The sequence below is a fragment of the Microcebus murinus genome, chromosome 14, assembly GCF_040939455.1.
Source record: "Microcebus murinus isolate Inina chromosome 14, M.murinus_Inina_mat1.0, whole genome shotgun sequence".
NCBI lineage: Eukaryota > Metazoa > Chordata > Mammalia > Primates > Cheirogaleidae > Microcebus > Microcebus murinus.
Window position 1 is genome coordinate 34,687,149 of NC_134117.1, and position 17,161 is coordinate 34,704,309.

The 17,161-nt window shown below is 43.6% G+C and overlaps 1 protein-coding gene and 1 long non-coding RNA gene across 3 annotated transcripts in view; both read left to right on the forward strand.

Moving 5' to 3' along the window:
- Nucleotides 1-7,049: 7,049 nt before the first annotated feature.
- On the forward strand, nucleotides 7,050-10,145 carry LOC142875641 (uncharacterized). The gene is made up of 4 exons (XR_012922957.1): nucleotides 7,050-7,186; nucleotides 8,017-8,089; nucleotides 9,462-9,560; nucleotides 10,043-10,145. It is a non-coding gene; the product is annotated as an uncharacterized LOC142875641 (long non-coding RNA).
- Nucleotides 10,146-15,229: 5,084 nt separating this feature from the next.
- The window catches only part of SLC16A12 (solute carrier family 16 member 12), an 84,830-nt gene continuing 82,898 nt past the window's right edge, over nucleotides 15,230-17,161 (forward strand). Inside the window, exon 1 of one of the 2 annotated variants that reach the window (XM_076009987.1) lies at nucleotides 15,230-15,525. The gene's annotated coding sequence lies outside the window, so the exon portion shown is untranslated. The remainder of the gene's footprint in view (nucleotides 15,526-17,161) is intronic. The other variant, XM_076009986.1, reaches the window with a different exon arrangement.

The window sequence follows — 17,161 nt, forward strand, 5'->3', positions numbered from 1 at the left end:
CCAAAGCAATTTAAACTGACTATTGGGTAACATAAGACAAAATGGATATTGCAATTAAGGTGATTATCTGTGCCCTCTCAAATACTGATTTGCTCTGTTAATCATGGTTGACTCTTCCCAAAGGTAATTGCTAGCCCTGAATACATCATTCCACAAATATTTACTGAGTGCCTTTGAGGGTGGGTATTTATCTGGCTGTTGAGGACATAAGTGGGGAAGACAGACAAGGGTCAGGTCCTTGTGTTTAGCCTGGGGAATATCCTGCTCACAGAGGTTCAACACCTTTGAAATATTATCTTAGAAATGTTTGGATGTATGAAGATGGAAGGGGATTTAGAGATTATCTAGTGCAAACTCAGATGCTTAGAGGGGCCAGACAGATAATATTAATATAAATAAATAAAATGAGGTCGTCCAGGGCCTGCCATTAAGTGGCATTTATCAAAAGCAGGCATTTGATAAAGACCACTCCCTTCCAACGGGTTCAGGCTACAATGTTCTTCTCTCTCTCTTGCTCTCTCCTTTCTACAACCAAAACTAAGACCCCTTCCCACAATACACACATACGCACCTTGTCCTAAAGTCACCAAACGGAAAGAACTCCTCTCTGAAAGGTAGACTCAGAGAACCAGGAGAGGTGAGGTGGCAACATAAACCACCTTGTCCTCCACCTCCCCACACCCTCAAATTGTGTTTAAAAAACAAACCTGTCCAACCAAACTATGATAAATATTAAACAGTGCAGCATGACGACAAGAGCAGAAACAAAAGCAATGGTATCTGTGAGGTCTGTCCGCCTCTGTGTCCTCGAAGGGTTTTCTCTGCCATTAAAAGAGCTTCCCTTTCTGGATCTGGCTCCTCCAAGCCCCTGCAACATCTCACCAGGATCAGGGCACGGGCAGAGCCATTTGCAGGTGCCATCAGAAGAGAAATGAAGTGGGTTAGTCATGCCTTCCTCCTTTGCCATTTGTAAATATGAGAAGAATGTGCGACTGAGTGAGGCAGGGAGTATCTGAAGCCAGATTTTTCCAGGGAAGTCAGGTTTTGATTTTTTTTTTTCAAGAGAAGCCAGAAATCTGTAGTTTCATAGGAACTCGCCCGGTCTTAAAAGGTTGTCAGTTATTGTGAAGTTTTTAAATGCTGTGAGGGTCAATCCAAGCTCATCTGAGAGTTAAATTTGTCCAGTTGTCTAGCAGTTTAGCCTCTAACCTCACTCAATCCCCTAATTTTACAGATGAAGTAACAGACCCAGAGAAGTTAATAATTTTGTTAATAATAATAATCACCACAAAATCTGTACTCTTCTCATTTGGTCATAAAATGGCTGCAAAAAGTGAAGAAAATGTGTGACAACTATTGAGGCAACCATTGTCAACTTTAAATAAAAATGTGTCATGCCACTTGGCAATGTCTGTGCTGAGATGATTCAAAAGCATGTAATTTATATGAACAATGTATGTAGTGCTTAATGAGGAAAATGACGATTATCACAAAGGGGCTAATAAGAAGACAAAAAATGTACCCCTCTGGCTGCCATGGGGTATAAGCAGGCACTGCAATGGTGCTATCCAATGTGAGTAAGTAACTATAGACATAATAGTGTATTGGAAAACAGCTGCAGGATAACGTCACAAGAAATTCTGGGCAAGTCAGACATTCTGTTATTTAATAAATCTAATAAAAGATGTGCATATGGATTTTACTATTAAATTAGGAAGCAATGGTTCAATGTCGCATAGGAAACACAATAAACATGTGGACATGATGAAGGAGCTCAAATGAATGAGGGGATGGAAGAACATCCAGGTGAATTCCATTGGGACTTCAGATTCTAGGGTCAAGGTTTTCCATGTCCATTTTATGAAACTGGGGACTAAAAATATTTTGATAACATTTAAGAGAGTGCTATTCCCTTGATCGTTCATTACATGTGGCTAATTCTGGTGTCAAACTGACATTCAGACAGGAAAGCCAAACGCTGATGTCAGCATCTGGTTTTGCTAAGTCTGGGTTCACCTCCTACTTACTGTCTCCAAATTCTGTTAGGGAAGGGTTGATTATCTAGCTTTGTTCATTGTCATATTCCCAATTTACTTCCTGGCATGCAGAAGGCTCTGAATAACTGTTGGTTTAATTGGGTTGAATTGGTTTAGCTGTAATTGAAGAATCAGAAACAATTGGAAGGGAACTTAAAGCTAGCTCTCGACATCCACACCCACTCGCTCCCCTCCTAGTAGGATATCTCTCCCTCCTCTCCCAGGTCTACTCCAATTGTTACTGGAAATACAATATGCTGTTCTGCCATGGCCGGCAAGCAGCCAGATCTAATTCAATACTACCTCCCTAGATCCTCTCCAGACAATGCCTAACTCCGAAATAGATTGCCATAATGTTCTTGGCCAAAAGCTTGTACTTTTAAAATGAGATTACATGGGACTCATTTAAGTTTTAATATAACCATAATAAGTGTCAATAACACACGCTTTATAATGAATTGGTATTCTTCCCCAAAGAGCTCAAACTCTGTTTTATATTTTGTTGTGATATGTTTATACTTACACATGAGCATTAATAAATCCCTCTTCAAAAGGGGCAAAAATTCTTTTAGCTTTAAAGAAGGTCCCCAACAACAACGTGACCCATCTCCACTGGATTGGAATAGCCGTGAACTTGGGGATTTTTAATCACGGTCAACAATATAACTCTGGAACAGAATTTAATTCCAGAATGCGGACCCTCACTCCATCCAAAATGAAAGTTCCTAACTTGTCTGTATCAGAGACTTCCACACCTTGAAAACTTGGGATCCTTTTACTCACTCATCCGATAACTGAGTTCCTAACATATAGGCCAGGCACCACGCCAGGTGCTGGGGACAAAAAGGTGAACATCATGGACACGTGCCTCTTGTCATTGAGCTTGGGTGAGCCTATCTGCCTTCCGTTAGGGAGGCCCTGCTGAAATATTAATAACAGGAAAATATCTAATCCCACAATTTCCTAACGACATCTAAAGATTAATCATGAGCTCTCCCCACTCTCTGCCATTTCTCTCCCAAGCTGGCAGGGACCCTGCTGGTTTCCGTGGTTGCGAACATCTGAAAAGAGCAGAAAGGAAGAAAGGAAAGGTAAAGCTTTCTCTTTACATTCACCAGAAACTGCTTTTAGAATTTGTTTTATAGCCTCAAGGAGTTCCTGAGAAGCTACTGGGCGGACAGCAGGGGGACTAATGCCAGGCCTTAGTTTCCTGCCCAAAACCATATCTCAGGGGCAAAAACCATATCCCCTGCGATAAGCCTGACTGCATTTCAGGGATAACCAAGTCTCCAGGAACAGAAGCAGCAGAAAAGACAGACAACCTGACATCTCACAGCTGCCTGCTAATTACTCCACAACAGTCACTATTTTTTTCTGCTTTCTCTTTGTCCCCATAAAATCAGCAAGCCACTTGGCCTCACTGCTGGCAGCCCCCTTCTCTTTCTTTGGGATTCCACGCCAGTCTCCCTGCTTTCTCTCTTTCCCCTCGCTCTTTCACTCTTCCTATCTCTCTCTCTCTCTCCTCTAAGAAGGGTACAATACACATTTTTTACTTTTATATCTTAGTCTCCATGTGAGAAATCTTTCTCCACCTCCACCCTCCCCGTGAGCACCTACTAGGCTTTCTACCCTAACATCTTCCAAACAAAATGAATGTAAACAGTAACAAAAAATGCACGTTGAAATCAATGTTATAGAAACAGAAATGGGCTAGGATGGAGAAAAATGGGGAGAGAGAGACTGAGTTTAAATAGAATGGTTTTGGAAAAACCCCTGGGGAGATGACATTTAAGCTTAGGTCTTTGAAAAAAAAAAAAACACAAAAAACAGTGAAGAGCTTTCTAGGCATGAGGAAAGGCTGTAGTAAAGCCCTCTGCATCCCTGGCCTGGTGCCCAGACACAAATCAGTGTGGCTAAGTATAGTGAGATACGGGGAGTGTGGCACCAGATGACACGGAGGCAGGCAGGGGCCCAACCATGACACGCTGATGGGCCACGGTCAGGGGAGCTGAGAGTTTGTTTTAGTGCTTGGGAGCCATTGAAAAGTTTTCAGGTGTGAGGCTTCCATGTGATCTAATTTAAGTTTTGAGAGAAACATTCTTGGTGTTCTTTTTTTTTTTTTCTATGTGACTTCCTTTATTTATTTATTTTATTTTAGCATATTATGGGGGTACAAGTGTTAAGGTTACATATATTGCCCATGCCCCACCCCCCCCATGCCAGAGCCTCAAGCGTGACTATCACCCAAACATTGCACATCTCACTCATTGCATTCTTGGTGTTCTAAGAAAAATGGATGGGAGGAGGCCAAGAGCAGAGGCAAGGAGATCAGTCAGGAGACTGGTGCAGGAGTGGCAAGAAAAGATGGCAGATCAATTAGGGTGCCGCCAGTGCCTATGGAAAAAAGGGGGTGGATTTTGAGATACATTTTGATGAGATAATTGACACGACTTGCTGACGGATTGATGTGGGAGGTGAAGGATGACTCGTAGATTTCTGGCTTGATGAATGAAATGAATGGGAGCCCAACATATTAATAATAAAACCATAAAGTAGAGCCGCTGCCCTTAAAGAGGAAGGAAGGAAGGAAAGAGGGAGGGCTGGGTCCCATCTATTGGGTTACCTTCCATCCTTCCACTGTCCATGGAGCCCCCTAGAGTTCGTAGGTTACTGTTCTGAAATTTTAGAGTGCTGAGCCACTTGGAAGCCTTGTCACAGTGCTGGCTCCTGTACATCATGTTCCCAGGGCAGAGCACTTGGGGCAGATAGGGACCAGAAAGGTTAATATGGGTGTGTCTAGTGACTAAAAACCTAGACACACTGCTTACAGCTAACCTTCAAATTGGGTGGAAACGCCCTAAAGCAACTGGCAAGGAGTTTGCTAGCACAGTATAGCTTCTCTTTATAAACTTAAAAAAAAAAACAAAAAAACTCAACATCAATAAGGTAGCTGCTTTTTTTTTTCACTTTATGCTTCTCCACTCCTCACACTCTATTGAAATAAAATATAAATGATGGTTATTATTTATATTGCTAAAAACCCTTTGAGTGGTTCTTCCAGTTGCTGGGATTAACTCAATCATGCTATTATGGCATCATCTTAACCATGAGAAGTAATTGATATGGGTGTGTACATATATGTCTCTGCTGAAGAATCCAAAATGCAATAGTACGCTGTACAAGTAATTTGTACAGCACTTAATATGTACGCATATTGCACAGAAACTGAAAGGGAATTGGGTGATTTTTCATTCATCTGGATGCTTTATTTACTTGCTTTATCCTCATGAAATATTTCTTCAATTTGCACTTTTTGAATTTATTCAAATGAATACAGGTGAAGCAGAAGCTTGTTAATGAATTCATTAAGAAGATGAACACAGAGAATCATCGGCCCCAAACAAAGCTGGCTATGCCTTTTTTCGAATAAACTTCATCAGTGTCCACTTGTGTTTCTGTTGTTAGTGGGAGAGCCACCCAGCTGGAACCATCCATCCTGTCCAGTGATTTACAAAAGCGATCTGGTCCTGCTGGAAGCAGGTTCTGCTCATTATCACTCATTTTTGTCTTGAAAGAGAATGTTTCCCCTCCGCTGGTGCACACCGCTCTCCCTTCTCTAAATGGTTTTCACACTTACGGAACTCCTGTGGCACTTGCCACATCCTGCTTAGGGGTCAGCCGTGAGTCTTTTTATCTCGCATACTAGACATTGCGGGCATTCCCCAAGGTCCAGCCTTTGCCCTCTGCTCTGCCTTCATCTAACTTCTCCCACACGAAAGGTTTTCAAATCATACCTCTGACTCTGACTTTTCCCCTTGGCCCCTGACTTGAATTTTCATCAGCTTGCTGGGTATTTTTCACTGCCACCTCTAGCTCCACATGTTCAATATTGAATGGTTTGCAAGTTTCCATCTTTTACCTTCTCTTTCTGTTAATGATCACCATCCTCCCAACTGGAGACACACAGACTTCTGTCTCTTCCACACTGTGTCTAATGTGTCACTTTGTCCTATTGATTTTTTCCATTCTTATCAGAATGATGGATTTACTCACTGCCAAATACATCTTGCACTTTCCCACTGCAAGTATTACTACCTGCAGTTTCACCTACAAGACTGTCTTCCCACCTGCTTATTGAAGTGCTCTAAGAAGGAGCTCCAGTTCCACCTATAATGTCAGGCTTCACCTTGCTAGCTTCTCTCCTAAGCATTCTACTTCTCTGAATTCTCCTGGCAGCATTGATCTCCTTTATCAAAATGATCATCCACTTTTTCTTTTTGAAACAAAATGATCATGTACCTTTTCTTAATATAAGGTGGTAGTAAAGGTGTTTTTCAAATTTTTTTATTGTCATTTGTATGGACACTTAAATTTCCAATTAGTGAATTTCTTGAAGACAGGAACCATGTCTTAGAAAACCATTGTACTGTGTGCAGGGCTAGATTTGTTTACATTGGATTTAGCTGGTGATAGACATGAGGCAGAGCCATGCACTGTGGTTCCCTTTGCAATTTAGTTACTAATTAAATTGGCTTATTAAACACAAATAATTTCTTCACTTTTCTGATATATTGCTTTAATTTCTTTTCTTTTCTTTCTTTTTTTTTTGTTTGTTTGTTTGTTTTAGTAGAGACAGGGTCTCGCTCTTGCTCAGGCTGGTCTTGAACTCCTGAGTTCAAACAATCTACCAGCCTCGGTCTTTTCCATCATATTGCTAATAAAATGGTTTTTTCCTCCAGAGTAATTGAAAAGAATATAATAGCATGATAAAAACTAGGAAAAGAAGACCTCTAATAGATGTATTTGCAGAACCTTTTTTTCTTATACTATTGTAAGTTGTATTCAAGATCTGCAGGTGGTGTGAGTTTATATCAGTCATCGCTTGAATAAATAATGCAGCATGACAAACAACCGTCATGCCTCAGTGGCTATAACAGTAGATACTTGTTTTTGTACATGAACATTTAGATTGGCTGGGCAGTTCTGCCAATCTGAGCTGGTCCCAGTGGGATCACTTGTACACCTGTAGTCTGCTACGGGGATAGCTTTGCTGATCTTGGTTTGGCTGATCTGCTGTCTGGGGCCTTGGCTGGGATAACTAGGCTGACTCATCTTGGCCCTAAATGTTCTCTGATCGTCCAACAGGCCAGGTAAGGCTTGTCTTCATGATAATACAGGATTGGAGAGAAAGCCAAATGAGGGCACAGTCTCTTAAAGTCTAGACTCAGAATTAGGCCTACTATCATTTCACTTTCCTATTGGCTAAAGCACTCACAAGATTATCCCTGATTTCAAGGATGTGGAAATAGGCCCCATCTCTTGATAGGAGGGGCTAAAAAGTCGCATTGCAAAGGATTTGGAAATAGGAGTGGTGGACAGAATCCCAGCTATTCTTACAATTGATCTACCCCAGAGTTAGACAGACTTAGTTTCAGCTAAGTTTCAGCTTGGTATACCAGCACTGCTTACTAGTTGCACAGAATTGGGCAATTCATTTAACTTCTCTGAGCCACTTTTCTGCAACTGGAAAACAGGCATTATGAGGATTGAATGAAATAACATACATGGGGCCTGGGACATCACAGGAACTGAGTAAATATCAATATTTCCTTGCAATCCTCCCTCCAAAGGATTGCTCTTAATATTAGGAAAATTAAATTATTTTATTTAAATTTAAATTGGAGAAAAAAATGCTAAAACCAAACATACACTTCAGAAAAAAATGACATAAAAGTTTGAGCAATAGTTTGAATTAACTAACTAGAAAACTAAGCTCAATGTTATCAAAGCCAGTAGGCTCTGTGTGCTGACTCAATGGGATCAAGAAAGGGTAGGTCAGAAAGTCTGTGGGTCAGACCATAGGGAATTTATCAGCCCTTTTTTTTCATATTCCACATCTAGATGGCGGCAATACCATTAACTCTTCTCTCTTTCCCACTCTCCATATAAACATGTATTTTTATCCTGGATGTATTCTCAGAAGAGGTCTTAGATTGGGCAGAGAACTCTCAAACTGCACAGCAGCACTCAGCTATGAACACTGCCGATTTCAGGTATAAAGTATTGGGGTAGGTGTGGGGCTATGGTGCTTCTGCCCATGGTTGCTGACTTTGTTCATAGTAGATGCCTCATAAATATGAATTGAACCTGAGCAAGAGCAAGGCCTCAGCTCTACAAAAAAAATAGAAAAATTAGCTGGGCTCAGTGGCATGTGCCTATAGTCCCAGCTATTAATACTTAGAAGGCTGAGGGAGGTGTGGGCGTGGTGGCTCACGCCTATAATCTTAGCATTCTGGGAGGCCGAGGCGGGAGGATCACTCAAGGTCAGGAGTTCGAAACCAGCCTGAGCAAGAGCGAGACCCCGTCTCTACTAAAAATACAGACAAATTAATTGGCCAACTAAAAATATTTATAGAAAAAATTAGCCAGGCATGGTGGCACATGCCTGTAGTCCCAGCTACTCGGGAGGCTAAGGCCGGAGGACTGCTTGAGCCCAGGAGTTGGAGATTGCTGTGAGCTAGGCTGACGCCATGGCACTCTAGCATGGGCAACAGAGTGAGACTCTGTCTCGAAGAAGAAGAAGAAGGCTGAGGGAGGAAGATCTCTTAAGCTCAGGAGTGTGAGGTTGCAGTGAGCTATGATGACACCACTTTACTCTTCCCAGGCAACAGAGCAAGACCCTGTCTCAAAATAAATAAATAAATAAATACTAACTGAATGAGTCTACTAGAGGAGGAACACAGAAGTAAAGACAAAGGTGATACATAAGGAACATTTATTTACTCACTGCAAAGATTTATTAAGATTTAAGATTTATTAAGTTCCTACTCTACAGACATTGAGGGAATGATAAATGAGAGAAGATTCCTGCCATCAAATAACATACACTCTATGTGTTCAGGAGAGGAGTGTTTGTATTTGTTTTATTTTCAGCTAACATATATTGGGTACTTACTATGCTTCAATTACTGTGCTAAGCACTTTACAGGTATAAATTTCATTTAACCTGTATGACACTCATGAAGTGTTATTATTACACTCATTTCACAAATGAGGACACTGAAGTTCTGAGTTGTTATATAACTTGTCCAAGATCACCCAGCTAGCAAGAGGTGGAGCTGAGCCTTGAACTCAGATCTGTCTGATGCCTAAACTTGGGTTCTTAATAACTATGACTAGAGTTGGGTGGGAAGGCTTTGTGGAGAAATCAGGATGTTTATTTTACTTTTATTTTATTTATTTTGATTTTATTATGACAATTGAAAACAGAAAAAGTTGAAAGAATTCTATAGTGGACCCCTATATTTTGCTACCTAGATTCTAGATTTAATATTTTATTAAATTTGCCTTATCATACAACTACCCATCTATCCATCCTTCTCTCTAACCATTGATCATCTTATTTTTTTTTTATTTCTTTCAAAGGAAATTACAGACGTCAGTAGAAATTGAGATTTGAACTGGACCTTGAAGAATGTTGCCAGATCTCTATAGGCAGAAAAGAGAGAGGAAGGGGAAGTCCAGGTATGGGGAAGAGCTGGGGTGAAAGAACAGGGCAGGAATGTGCATGGTGACTTCATAGAGCAAGAATGAGGGTGTGACAGAGGGTGACAATGTTGAGGAACATGATAGTAAAGGATGGATAGGAAGGCTGTTGGAAGAGGACTTCAGCCAACCGGCAAATGAATTCCATTCCAATGAAGCAAATAGGAGGACTAGGAACCACCAGTTTCCAGTAGAATTATGGAAAGGTGCAAATAGTAGTGAGAAGGTGAGTTGTATAGCTGGGCAGGGAGAGAGACTATAGGAAGTTGCAGGGGTTCTAGTGATCCATGGACAAAAGAAGATCAATCTGGAGATAAAACTATTAAGAAAATGTAATAGGAAATTTGATTTACTGTTGTTTAAACTCAAAATTATTTCCTAGCACATAATAACAATTCAGAGCAATGCTAGGTAAATTGATATTTTTTTTCTAAAAGTGTTCTTCCATCTGTGGCCTTCAGAAAACACCTCACCTTGACAGAGCTTTATGAAGGAGAGGACATCCACATTCTGCAAATAGTGACCCCAGTCAGCCTGCACCAGCTGATTTGGTTTTTGTCATCTTATGTAATCCTCAAAGCGCCCAGAGAGGAAGGCACGATTGCTCCTCCCAGCGTTCCTCTAACCCAGTGGGGACATTTGGCGATGTCTGAAGATAATTTTGATTGTCACAACTAGGGGAGTTACTATTGACATCTAACAGGTAAAGCCTAGGGATGCTGCTAAACATTCTACAGTGCACAGGGCAGCCCCACAACAAAGAATTATCAAGTCTAAAACATCAGTAGTGCAGAGTTCCAGAGTTTAACCTGATTAGTACTGAGGCAGTTCAATCCAAGTTTTTTGAATGTTACTAATGACACTTTATAGATGAGGAATCTGAGGCTTGGTGGTGGTGGGTGGGTGTTAAGAAATTTGCTTAGTTGATACTGCCAAGAAGTGGCAGAAATGGGATTGTTACTTCAGTTTGCCAATTCCAAATTCAGTGTCTTTCAGATATATCACGACCAGTAAGAAGGTCAATGGATTTAAATGATTACATAGCTTCAAGTCATGGTAAATGAGAGAATTTCAGCACAAGAGACCAAGGCAGTGATGCTGAAGAAGAGAAACTTGAGAGCGCTTGGACAGCTAAAACAAGACTGTAGTGATAACTTGAGTTCCTGATACATTAAAATTTGGAGTGATGGTGCAGAGAGAATGCAAATGAAAATCTCCACTGGGCGACTGGCGACAAGAATTGGAATTCACAGGGAGGTCAGAACTGGAAAGACATTGCTTCTGGCAGCAGGTGTTAGCCAGAGTCATGAAAAGGGGACAGAGAACAGAAATAGGGACCGACTTCCAAGAAAATGATCATAAGAAAAGGGTGAAGTGATGAAAAAGGAAGATGATAACGAAAGTGGACTGGGAGGCTGAGGCGAGAGGAGCGCTCAAGGTCAGGAGTTCAAAACCAGCCTGAGCAAGAGTGAGACCCTGTCTCTACTAAAAAAAAAAATAGAAAGAAATTAATTGGCCAACTAAAAATATATAGAAAAAATTAGCCAGGCATGGTGGCACATGCCTGTAGTCCCAGCTACTCAGGAGGCTGAGGCAGAAGGATTGCTTGAGGCCAGGAGTTTGAGGTTGCTGTGAGCTAGGCTGACGCCACAGCACTCACTCTAGCCTGGACAACAGAGTGAGACTCTGTCTCAATAAAAAAGGAAAAAAGAAAGAAAGTGGGATCCGAAAGATGCCCACAGAACATAATCTTATTAAAGAAATCAGTTGAACAGGAGTTTGAGAAGACAATTATTCAAAAATGTATGTTTTGGCTGAGTGTGGTGGCTCACACCTGTAATCCTAGCACTCTGGGGGCCGAGGTGGGCGCATCGTTTGAGTTGAAGAATTTGAAATAAAATTTCAAATTTTATTTATGCAACAGCCTCAAGGTTTCATCCCCAATCCCCAATCTTCTGGTTTCTTCTTCTTCTTCTTCTTCTTCTTCTTCTTCTTCTTCTTCTTCTTCTTCTTCTTCTTCTTCTTCTTCTTCTTCTCCTTCTCCTTCTCCTTCTCCTTCTCCTTCTCCTTCTCCTTCTCCTTCTCCTTCTCCTTCTCCTTCTCCTTCTCCTTCTCCTTCTCCTTCTCCTCCTCCTCCTCCTCCTCCTCCTCCTCCTCCTCCTCCTCCTCCTCCTCCTCCTCCTCCTCCTTCTTCTTCTTCTTCTTCTTCTTCTTTTAATATTTAGAGACAGGGTCTCCCTATATTGCCCAGGTTGGAGTGCAGTGGCTACTGACAGGCATGATCAAAGCACATTGCAGCCTGGAACTCCTGGGCTCAAGCGAGTCTACTGCCTCATTCTCCCAAGTAGCTGGGACTAGAGGTCTGCACCTGGCTAGCTTCTGTTCTGACGCAGATACCCCAAATATTACTCATCTGGAGCCAATGTTCTCGTTTCTCTCTGCTGAGTCCACACATCCTTGTTTGACCATATAACAGGAACAAACAATTCCTTTCATAATGGATGTACCCTAAGGTGTCATGCTTCTCAGAATCTCGTCTGAAAATTAATTCCACTGAACCATGGCTCAATATGATTTTAGTTAACATACTTGTTATTTATTGGCTACAAATGGTAGGGATTTGACCAAATATGCTGTGCCTCTAGGCCAGCAGAGTACACATAGTACTCAGCTCTAGTGGGGAGGAAGGGAAGGGAGAGAGCTGGAGCACAGCTATTAATGGGTATTGAGGTAGCACAGCCGCTGACCACATCATCAAAAGATTATTTAACCAATAATGATGCATCTCTAATGCCAAGTCCCCTATTAAAGAAAAAACGTATTCAATGACACTTGTTAAACCATGATAAGGAAGACTTTATTCAGGACTGTTGAGATAGGTACAGGGACAACTACAAATGGAGACTGGCAGTGGGGGTGGGATGGGGCTTCATTCTGAATACAACATGGGGAAAGTATGAATTTATAGCCAAGGAACAGGAGGCAAGGTCAGAGGATGAAAATTACTAAGAATAAGGGAGATTCTGGCTAAACCAACCTAACAAGATTCTTGCTAAATACAGGTCAGGGTGATTAGATATCACCTGAAAGATGGTAGAGGATAAGGGACCTGAGAGTGATCAGGTATTGAGGGAGAGGGAGGTTACTGCCAAACTGACTTAGCAGGGCTCTTTGCTAAAAGGATTTTACAAGGAAATATACAGATGGGCCCAAGAGAAGGTTCAGAAGCCTGGGTCAAGTTAGGCACCAGTAAAAATGGTTCTTTGTCAACCTCCCATTTTTTTTAATGTAAAAAGATTATTAATACTAATATGGATTAATTTATTTGCACGTTTACTATAGGGAAGGCATTGCATTAAATACATTCTATAGATGATCTCATTTTGACTCGCAAGGACTCAATGATGTAGGATTAATTATCATTCCATTACTTGCCTTTGGACAGATGAGGTTCTGACTGGGACTTGGAAAAGCTGGATCTCTGGGTTTGCCTACTCACCAAAATCCTGGCCTCTAAGCACCACTGTCCAGTAGAACTTTCTGTGATGAAGGAATTTCTTACGTGCTGTGTAGTAGGGTAGCTATTAGCCACATGTTGGTATGGAGTGCTTGAAATGTGGATAGTGCAACAGGCTAGCATTAAAAAACAAGTAAGCAAGCAAGCAAAACACCCACAAAAACCCTGAATTTTAATTAATTAATTAAAATATAAGTATAAATAGCTACATTTCATAGCTGTTGGACTGTGAAAATATAGCACATTTCTGACACTGCAGAAAGTTCTATTGGCTGCATCTTCCCTTTCCTCCCAGGCTGGATTCTAGGCTTCCACCTTTGCTTTTCTCCTGTGCTGTACAGCAAGAGCAGATGGGCTTTCTTCTCCCCCTCCCAGATCCCTCAACCCACCAACCTCAGCGAAGGGAGATTCCTTTCCTTCACCCACGTCTGTCTCCCTCCTCCACGTCCACGAGGCCCACTCCCACGACAGCAGCTATCTCAACAGTCTCAAGTGTGCAACCCCCGAGGGTAGGCAGGCAGAAGGGACCTTTCTATGCCAGGCACTGCCTATCCACATTAGACTTAACGTCACCATCATCAACCCACAATTACGGGACCCTTAAAGGATGAAAATCATTCTGGCAGAGAGTCAGTCACATGAAATCTGAGCACTCTTAGAATAAAATAACAGTGATGCAGCGTTGACTAGAATAAACAACATGTTTGCTTTGGGCTTTGCTAGAGCCCCTCTCAGTGTGACTTACATGGAAGGAAGCCTGTGAAGTTTCTTTCTATTCGCCAAAACTTTTTAAAAGGACTTCCAGTTCTACATTATTTAAATGAAAAATGGGACTTCTTTGCCACCCAAAACAATGTTTAACTAAGAGAAGTAGTTTACTGGAACGTAAAGGTATTCAAGCCTTTAACCTAAAGACCTTCACAGCTGGGAGTTCAGGGCTCGCTGCTGCCTCTGCATTTATGGGTTCATTTTCAATGCTAATGAATTCTTTTACAAGTTTATTTGTTCCTGCTTTTGTGTGTTTTAAACATATATTCACTAATCATCACTTAGGTCTAACCCAGACTTTTTTTGCAAGTGAAAATAGGACTTAAATTCAGATTTATAGTTAAAGGGCAGGAAACTGAGATGAAGGGAAGAGACAGAACAACCAAAGGGGAAAATGAGGAAGGACTTTACTAGTCTATTCTAAAAACACCCTAAGGTACTGCTTGGCAAATATTGCCTATTGTATTGTTCAGTAACTTCCTTGTCCCGTACTCAAATTTCCCAAAAAGTCTAATTCATTTTGAAATGTTCACGTACATCCGATTCGCCAGAGAATCTTGTTGAAAATGCAAATTGGAACTTAGCGGCTCTGCGATTAGACCTGAGATTCTGCGTTTTTATCTAGCTCCCCAGTGACGACGTTGCTGTTGGTCGCCGCCACTCGTGGAGTAGCAAGGATGTCCACTCCAAGAAGTTGGAGTGACACCTTGTCAGTTCAGAGGCCACGCTTCACGACAGAGTACTTTGCACAAAGGTTGACCTGGCACCTGTCTCACGTGTGGTACCTCCGGGCGACTCTGGCAGACGCTTCTCCAGGCTCTAAGTCAACGTTTGGGGAATTGGGTGACGTTCTCGGCGCCCGCACCTCACTCATTTCCTCAGCATCAACGTGACATGCGCGCTATTATTATCCTGCATTTCACAGGCAAAACTGGAGTTCCGAGAGTTAAGGAAATCGTCCAAGGTTATGAACTCGTCAGGGGAGTTGAACTCAGGTCTACATGACCGCAAGAGACAGAGCTTTTAATTAGTTAGCACCCTGCGGCTTGAGTTTCCCGTGCTGGGAAATGGGAAGGAGCGGCAGGCAGGTCCAGATCCCCGCCAGGTACACCTAAAAAGTCCTTTTATCCCTCTCGAGATCGTGCTCTTTCCCCCTGCAGGGAAAAGTTCTTTTTGCTACACCGGGGCCCCTCGGCTTGCCTAGGTCAGGGACTCGCACGGGTGTTCCCGGGAGGGTCGGGCGGTCCCCGAGCGGTCTGGCCCGGGACACGAGGGCCGAGGCCTTACATAACCGCGAGGCGTCCCTCCTCCCCCGCGCCCCTCACCCCTCGCCAAGCCGCAGCCCTCAGAGCGGATCCGGCGATAAATCCCCTTCGCCCGCCGGGAGAGTCCCTGGCGGAGCTGGCGGGCTGAGCGAGCCGGTGCATTTCGGGGGGCCGAGCACCGGGACTCTCCAGGCGCCCTCCCTCCCCCGGCGCTGCCCGCGGGCCCCCGGCCCAGCCCTGCAGCGCCTCCGCCCGGTCTGCTCCCCGCCCCTCGGACGCGAGGACCGCGGCGACTGGGGCCCGGGAAGGGGCCACCGCGCTGGGACACGGCTCGGTGGGCGCGCCCTGGGGCATGTCCGCGAGCTACCTGCAGGGCTGCGGCGGTCCCCGCGAGGTGAGGACGCGGCGGGGCTGGAGGGGGGCGTGGTAGGGGGGCGGGCGGGGCGTGGGGTCGTCCGCCCCCTTTGAGCCGGCTGCGCAGCGCTGGAGCCTGGCCCCGCGGGCGGTCCTGGGCGCAGTGTCGCCGACGGCTCCGGCGCCCCGATCCCCAGCGCTCAGGCGGGGAAGCTCCCTCAGCTCGCCCTCTTCCCACCTCCCGACTCGGTTGTGCCCGCGCGCAGTGGCTCAGGTGACACGGGCATCCCTCGGGGCAGGGCGGCGGGGAGCGGAGCGCTAGGGCTGGGTTCGAATGGGCTCCGTTCTCTTTCGGCTGCCCCAGCGCCCAGCCCGCGCCCTGAGTCTGCGTCCCTAACCTGGATCCTTTGGCGCGCCTGCTGGGTTGGAAGGGACACACGTGCCCCTTTGCCCTGTCCGTGTGGAGCCAGCGCTCCGCCGAGTGTCTGGGCAGGTGGCTGGAGAGGGGGCAGCTTTGATCTCCAGCTCCTGTGGTTTCCAAATGCAGGCTTCCCAGGGCAGCAGGGATCGCCTTTCTGTTCTCTTTCCCGTTTTCAGGATATTTTCTGTTTTCAGCACCCCACCCCCACCCCCTGCCTTAGACAATAATATTTATTTGTCCTGTGTGGTATATTAAAGCACACCAGTTTTCAAAATCTTAAAGAGATTGGACTTAATTTCTCACTTGCTTGTTGTCTACAAAGAAAAGCAATGATACCTGTAGTGCAGACTGAGAAGAGTGTTCGCATCAAAATTTTAAAGCACACAGTTTAGTCCTGGGGTGATTTGGTAGTCTTCGTTTTTTACAACTCGGCATTCTAAACCTCTTATATATATATTTTTTTCTTTTTAATGTTGAATCAGATAGGTCCTGCTAGGACATGGGTTAAGCACTTCCATTTTGAACTAATTAGTTCATCCTACCTGTTTCGTTGCTGGGAGCTGGGCACTCCAGCCGCGCAGCCTGTTTAATCCAGGGGGAGAATCTTCTGGCCTGCCAAACCCAGACACACCTATGGCCACAGGTATCCTAACTCACTAGCTTTTCAAATCATCAGCTCCCTGCATAGTTTGTTCCCACTCCACCCATACACATCATGCGAAACTAGGGCTAATGCGTTGGACCCCCCACACCCCACAAGGTGTTCATAGGTCTGTTGAAGAAATGAAGGATGGAAAGGAATAGTAGTAACTGATTGGATTTGATCACTTACAACCACAGGATCTTAGAAACTGAAAGGGTTTTAGAGATCATCTACTAATTTCAAACCCTTCTTGCAGCCCAGGCCTCATCATTCCCACCTAGTTCACTTTTCAAGGCATATTGCCTCCCTCCAGGCATTTTGGACAAAAATAGTATGACTAGAATTACCTAATCGGTTCAGTTTGCTGTTCTTATGTTTTAGTTATCTTTTTTGTTTAACAGGTGGGATTCTGAAATAGATGAGAGAAGTTGATTTACTTAAATTGCTTTAGTAGCACAATTTTAAAAAATGCAAACCCTTAATTTTACGTAATATTTTGAATTCTTCTTATAAGAAGATGAATATGTAGATACATTCCAGGTGAACCCGCAGAAAAGTAATGGGCAATATACGTAACCTTAACATTTGTACCTCCATAATATGCTGAAATTA